Below are 6,000 nucleotides of genomic sequence, written 5' to 3'. Positions count from 1 at the left end.
CCCACTCCCATCTTCCCTCCCTGGCATTTTCCCCTGCCTCTATGAGAGTGCTCCCTTACTCACCCACCCACTCCCATCTTCCCTCCCTGGCATTCCCCTACACTGGAGCATCGAACACCTTCAGGCCAAAGGGCTGTTCCTTCCACCAATGTCCAACAAGGTCACCCTCTGGCACATATATGGCCAGCACCACAGGTCGCTCCATATTCTTTGGTTGGTGGTCCAGTCCCCAGGAGCTCCAGAGTGCTCCCTCCATGGGGCTGCAAACCCCCTCAGCTCCTTCAGTCCCTTCTCTAACTCTTCCATCAGGGACCCCCGAGCTTAGTCCAATGATTGTCTGTGAGCTTCCTCCTCTGTATTTGTCAGGCTCTGGCAGAGCCTCTCAGGAGACAGCCATATCAGGTTTCTGTCAGCAAGCACTTCCTGGCATCTACAATAATGTCTGGGTTTGGTGACTGTATATGGGAAGGATCCCCAGGTGGGGCAGTCTCTGGATGGTCCTTCTTTCAGCCTCTGCTCTACTCTTTGTCTCCATATTTTCTCCTGTGAGTATTTTGCTCCTCCGTCTAAGAAACACTGAAACATCCACACTTTGGTCTTCCTTCATCTTGGCCTTCACATGGTCTGTGAATTGAATCTTGGGTATTTCAAGTTTTGGGGTTAATATCCACTTCTCAGTGAGTGCATACCATGTGTGTTCTTTTGTGACTGAGTTATTTCACTCAGGATGATATTTTCTAATTCCATCCATTTGCCTAAGAATTTCATGAATTCATTCTTTTTCCCATTTTTCTATTTAATATTTTCTTTATTTACATTTCAAATGTTATCCCCTTTCCTAGTTTCCCCTTCAAAAAACCCTTATTCCCTCCCCCTCCCCCTGCTCACCAATCCACCCACTCCCACCTCCTGGCCCTGGCATTCCACTATACTGGGGCATAGAACCTTCACAGGACCAGGGTCCTCTCTTCCCATTGATGATCGACTAGGCCATCCTCTGCTACATATGCAGCTAGAGCCATGAGTCCCACCATTTCTTTGGTTGTTGGTTTAGTCCCAGGGAGCTCTGGAGGTAATGGTTAGTTCATATTGTTGTTTTGTTTTTAATAGCTAAGTAGTACTCCATTGTGTAAATATACCACATTTTCACTTTTATTAACTTCCCTCTAGCCTCCCTCCTTTGGTCTCTTATTAGTGTGTGCATTTGGGGTTTCTCCAACAGAAAAGGTCTTTAAACCAGTCATATTGTCTCTTCTTCTTTGTTTTCCCTCACTTAAACAGATCAGGGAAAAAGAGAATTGAAGAAGGCAGGGTGTGGTGAGATATCTCACCCCTCTTTACTGAGGATCCCCAAGGACAGGCTTCCGTTCCAGACTTGTTCTGTTGGTGTGTGATGACACTGGAGGAAACTGGGGCTCTATGTCAGCCCTACCTTGAACTGCGTTTTCAGCTGAGTGGCTCCATTCTGACAGTTTAGCTTAACAGGAAGTGATTTCCAATACATGTCCCCCTGTGTGGGAAGACAGAAGTCAGCATATCCTATTATCTAATGTCCAGGAACGCTCTGGCTTTCTATGTTCTCAATGCCTTTTTAGAGGTGCATATGTGTTTTACTTTGGTCTTTTATGACACTCACAGACATGCATCTTAGCATCAGGATGTTAGCATTGACAGGGGTTAAGGGGGAAGTTGCTTGCTCTGAACAACCGTAGATGAACACATGCTACTCAGATGTAACTATTCCTGGAAGATTATCTTTTATGATACAGACCATTAACTATTTTTGGGTTTTTTTTTTTTTTTTTTTTTTTTTTGTATCCACCATGCTGTGAAAATCCTTGGCCTTTAAATCAGTTATTGAAACTTGGCCACACTGCCCTTGATCTTTAATCCAGTTAACATCAAACACTTTTAAAAGGACAGTTTTATTAAAATTACTTATGTACTCTGTGTATGCCAAATCCTCCAATCTGAGTAACAAGCCCACCGAGGAACCAGAGTGCCATTCCAACTGTCTATAATAATGATAATAACCAGGCATTTTGGTATGCATACTGATTTTAATTAATTATATTGTATTCACTAATAATAGTATATGCAAATGATGCATATAGTTGTGAATTTTAGTCCATATGTACACATGAAGATAATAAAACTCAAGATAGTGTGTGAGATTGTGTAATCACTATTTTCTAGTAAGAAAGTGAAGAGAAGGCTGAGACTATGGTTCAGTGGCTAAAGTACTGGCTATATAAGCATGAAAATCTAAGGTCAAGTCCCAAGAACCCATAAAAAGCTGAACATGGTAGCACATGTCTGTAATGGAAATATTCCACTCCTATGGAAGATGAAAAATGGAGAATCTTTACAAACATGTGGGCCAGCCAGACTTGCAAATGCAGTGGTGAATAAGAGACCCTGCCTCAAAGGAGGACTGACACTTCTGACTTCACACATGTGTACGATATGCCCACAGTTACACACACGTACACACACACACACACACACACACACAGCCTTTAAGAGAAGAAAAGGAAGGCCAAGTAGCCAAGATGCTCAACATTTATCTCACATTCAATGCTTGCGATAAGCATGTTATTTTTCAGAATATTTCTACTAAACTACATAGACTGAAAGAGAAGGGAATAAGAATGTGAGCCAGTGGTTCTTAATCTGTGGGTCATGACTCCTTGGGGAATAAAGACCCTTTCATTGAGGTCACCTAAGACCATCGAAAAACATGGATATTTGCATTATGATTAATAACAGAGGAAAAATTACAGTTATGGAGTAGCAACAAAAATAACTTCATGGTTGTGGGTCACACCACAACATGAGGGTCTACATTAAAGTTTCGCAGCATTGGGAATGTTGAGATCCACTGGGTGAGGGAACAAAAGAAGGGAGAAAGAGAACCGAGATGAGATGCCTAGCTGCCTTAGTTTCTTGCTCTCTTACTTCCCTTTCCTCGGGAGTCGGTTCCCATGAACTTACCTGCATAAAACCCTGAGTAGGTTCTTGATATTGTGGACATACTGAGTCTATGTAAGGAGCATATCCTGAAGCTGCCGTCACAAAAACTGTTTTCTATAACATGTATGAGTTGTACCAAAGTATCAGGAACAGAAGAACAGCCTACTTTTCTCCAGTTTTCTAGTACAAGGAAATGCAAACTTTAGTTATACAGTGGGGTGTACACAAGTCCCAAATCCTTATGGACATTTGAATATACGGCTTCCTCAGGAACGCGACCCACAACCACCCAGCAAGGCCACACCCACTCCTTGCCCAGGTGGCTCCTGCTTCGAGGTCTCTGGCCTCCCTTTCAGGTGTCTTGGGCTTCTGGGTTTGGAGGTGGCCTTCATTTGACAGATGTGTGCAGTCACATCTCATTAGAAAGAGCAGGGGAAATGATTGTCTATTCACATTTACTCAAGATAGCTCTCCAGTTCTTCCCCCAGCCCCACCTCCAGATGTGTACATAGATGGCCTCGCTCTATTTCCCTAGAAATGTAGGCAGTCAAGGATGGAAGCAGTTTCTTTCCTTTTCGCTTCAGAGAAAGGTTCCAGCCAGAAGGGAAAGAAATCAGACTCTAGTAAACATAGAAGCAGAAACAAATTCTATCTGAACAGGAGGAGAATATGACTTCCGTATTGAGGGAAGTGACAGATGTCTCCAAGTTACGGGAACGGGTTTAAGTATAACCTTAAAATAGTGCTTTAGAGATAGGGGAGGACAGAGAGGAATTTGTCTTTGTGCTTTAAGCCTTTTCTCTTCTACAAGGATCTTTTTCTTTTCCCAGTTAGAATATGTTTTGAACCAGAGCCAGGGAATGAGGCTGATATTTTCTAACCTTGGGTGTTGCTGCCCCCTACATGGCAGGAAGACTATGAACAAAATCAGCTCTTCTCAGAGGGGACCTGTGACAGCGCTGGCTGTCTGGGGGAACATACCCTGGGTCACATTTATCTTGCCACTTCACTCTCCCAAACAGAGGAGTACTTATTTCTACCCCGTTATTTTGAATTCTCAAATAAGAAGTTGAATTAAATTCTTTGCTTAGACTGGGGAGGAGGGACCTGCTGATTATTTGAATTAGCGACTGATCTCAGGGAATTGCTTCTATCATAAAAACAGCCCCACTGGGCAACTTCTTCCCCAGGGTTCCTCCTTTAGGTAGAAAAAAAAATGATCTTGACCTGAGTTCTCTGTATCCCTGACTCCCATTGCCCAACTTCAAAACACAGAATGGAAGCTGACACAACCCAGGATACAACTGGAGAGAGCAAGAATAGAACAGTTCTGATGCTAGATAAAAGAGGCTTGTTTGGATCAGCAATGCAGCTGACCCTACAGCATTAACAGGGAATCCTTTAAAAATTTACAGGAAGTTTGTAGTGTGTCAAGGATGTAGCATAAACTCTCTCTCTCTCTCTCTCTCTCTCTCTCTCTCTCTCTCTCTCTCTCTCTCTCTCAGAAGGATTCATGAAAACACCTCCTAGAATATGCACTGTCAGGATCTTGATGACTGTGCAGATAATTGCAATTAAAATGATTGCTAAGTGAGTAAATGATAGCTTTAGGAGGATGTACCAACTAATCATTGCTTTTACGTAATGTTATGAATATTGGCATGTTGCTGGCATTTGTACTTCCCAGATTTTGGCGGGGTGTGTACTAAATAGGAACTGTTTGTCATTGCTGTTCAAGACCTCGTGTCCTTGAATAAAAATCCCTACCACCTTCCTAAAGATCAGGCTACAGAAGACAGAAAGGATCTTTCCCATGGATGGCAGAAAATGTGCTGTAGCAATAAGGTAAAAATATTTAGGGAAACTGTCAAAAGGGAGAACCTGAAATGCCAAGAATCTTCTCTTTTATCACACATATACAGACAGACAGAAAGACAGACACATACACACACACACACACACATAAACACATACACAGACAGACAGACAGACACATATACACACACATAAACACACACACACACATACACACACTAATGTAGACATGTTCAGGTGGTCTATGAATACCCGTTTCACATGGTATTCACATGCCTGATTCTCTCTCTCTCTCTCTCTCTCTCTCTCTCTCTCTCTCTCTCTCTCTCTCTCTCATTTTTGTATCATAATTATCATGGTAGAAATGATGCAACCATCACAGTCCACTTATATACAGATCAATTGGGGTGGGGTGATGAGCAACAGTGTATTTACTAAAAGCTAAAGGAGCAGGTCCATGAATAAGGAATGGTTAAAAAAAATCTAATTAATCAAAGACAAATATTTTTAGTGCAATATTTATCAGATCCAAAGAACTGGAAAAAAAAAAAAAGTCTGATATCTTAAGTTTCAAGATGAGGCCTGGGGAAGTTAGAACCCAAGGGTAAGACAGCTATGGCAGAGCAGGCTCAACCTGGTCCCTGCTCTAGTTAGGAGGTGACATAACACCTGCCAGTCTCCAAGGGATATAAGCCAGAAGGGAGTGTCCAGCAGCAGGCTCCCTTTGGAGACTGGTCATTTTTATTTATCCTTTTACTCCACATGCTGTCTGCAGGATCCTTGTTGACCAAAGTGACCCAGGCAAGAGCCACTGCATGTAGCCAGGATGGCATTTAACTCTGTGTGGAGGACAACATTCAAGACATTTTTAACAAGTTTAAATTTGATTACAGCTAATTTAGAAAATCTTTAATGCTAAGCACTGTACAGATGTTTACATAGGGGAGACTATGTGGTTAACAGCAGCTTTGAGCACATCGAATGCACATTAGAATCCATTTTGTGGAGAACAAAGGAGTCGGAAAGAGCCTTAAAATAACTGATCAAATAAACTGTATGAAATTAAAATTTCAAATTACATGACACCATTCTGCGAAATGAAGACTGAGATCAGTTGGAATTCAACTATTCTGACACCCCACTTTAAATTCACAGCATATACATTAATTTTTTTGAAAACTAGATTATCACGATCAAGGAAAAAACACTATA

Source organism: Mus pahari, chromosome 10, assembly GCF_900095145.1.
Source record: "Mus pahari chromosome 10, PAHARI_EIJ_v1.1, whole genome shotgun sequence".
Classification (NCBI taxonomy): Eukaryota; Metazoa; Chordata; class Mammalia; order Rodentia; family Muridae; genus Mus; species Mus pahari.
This window is presented reverse-complemented; position numbering follows the sequence as displayed.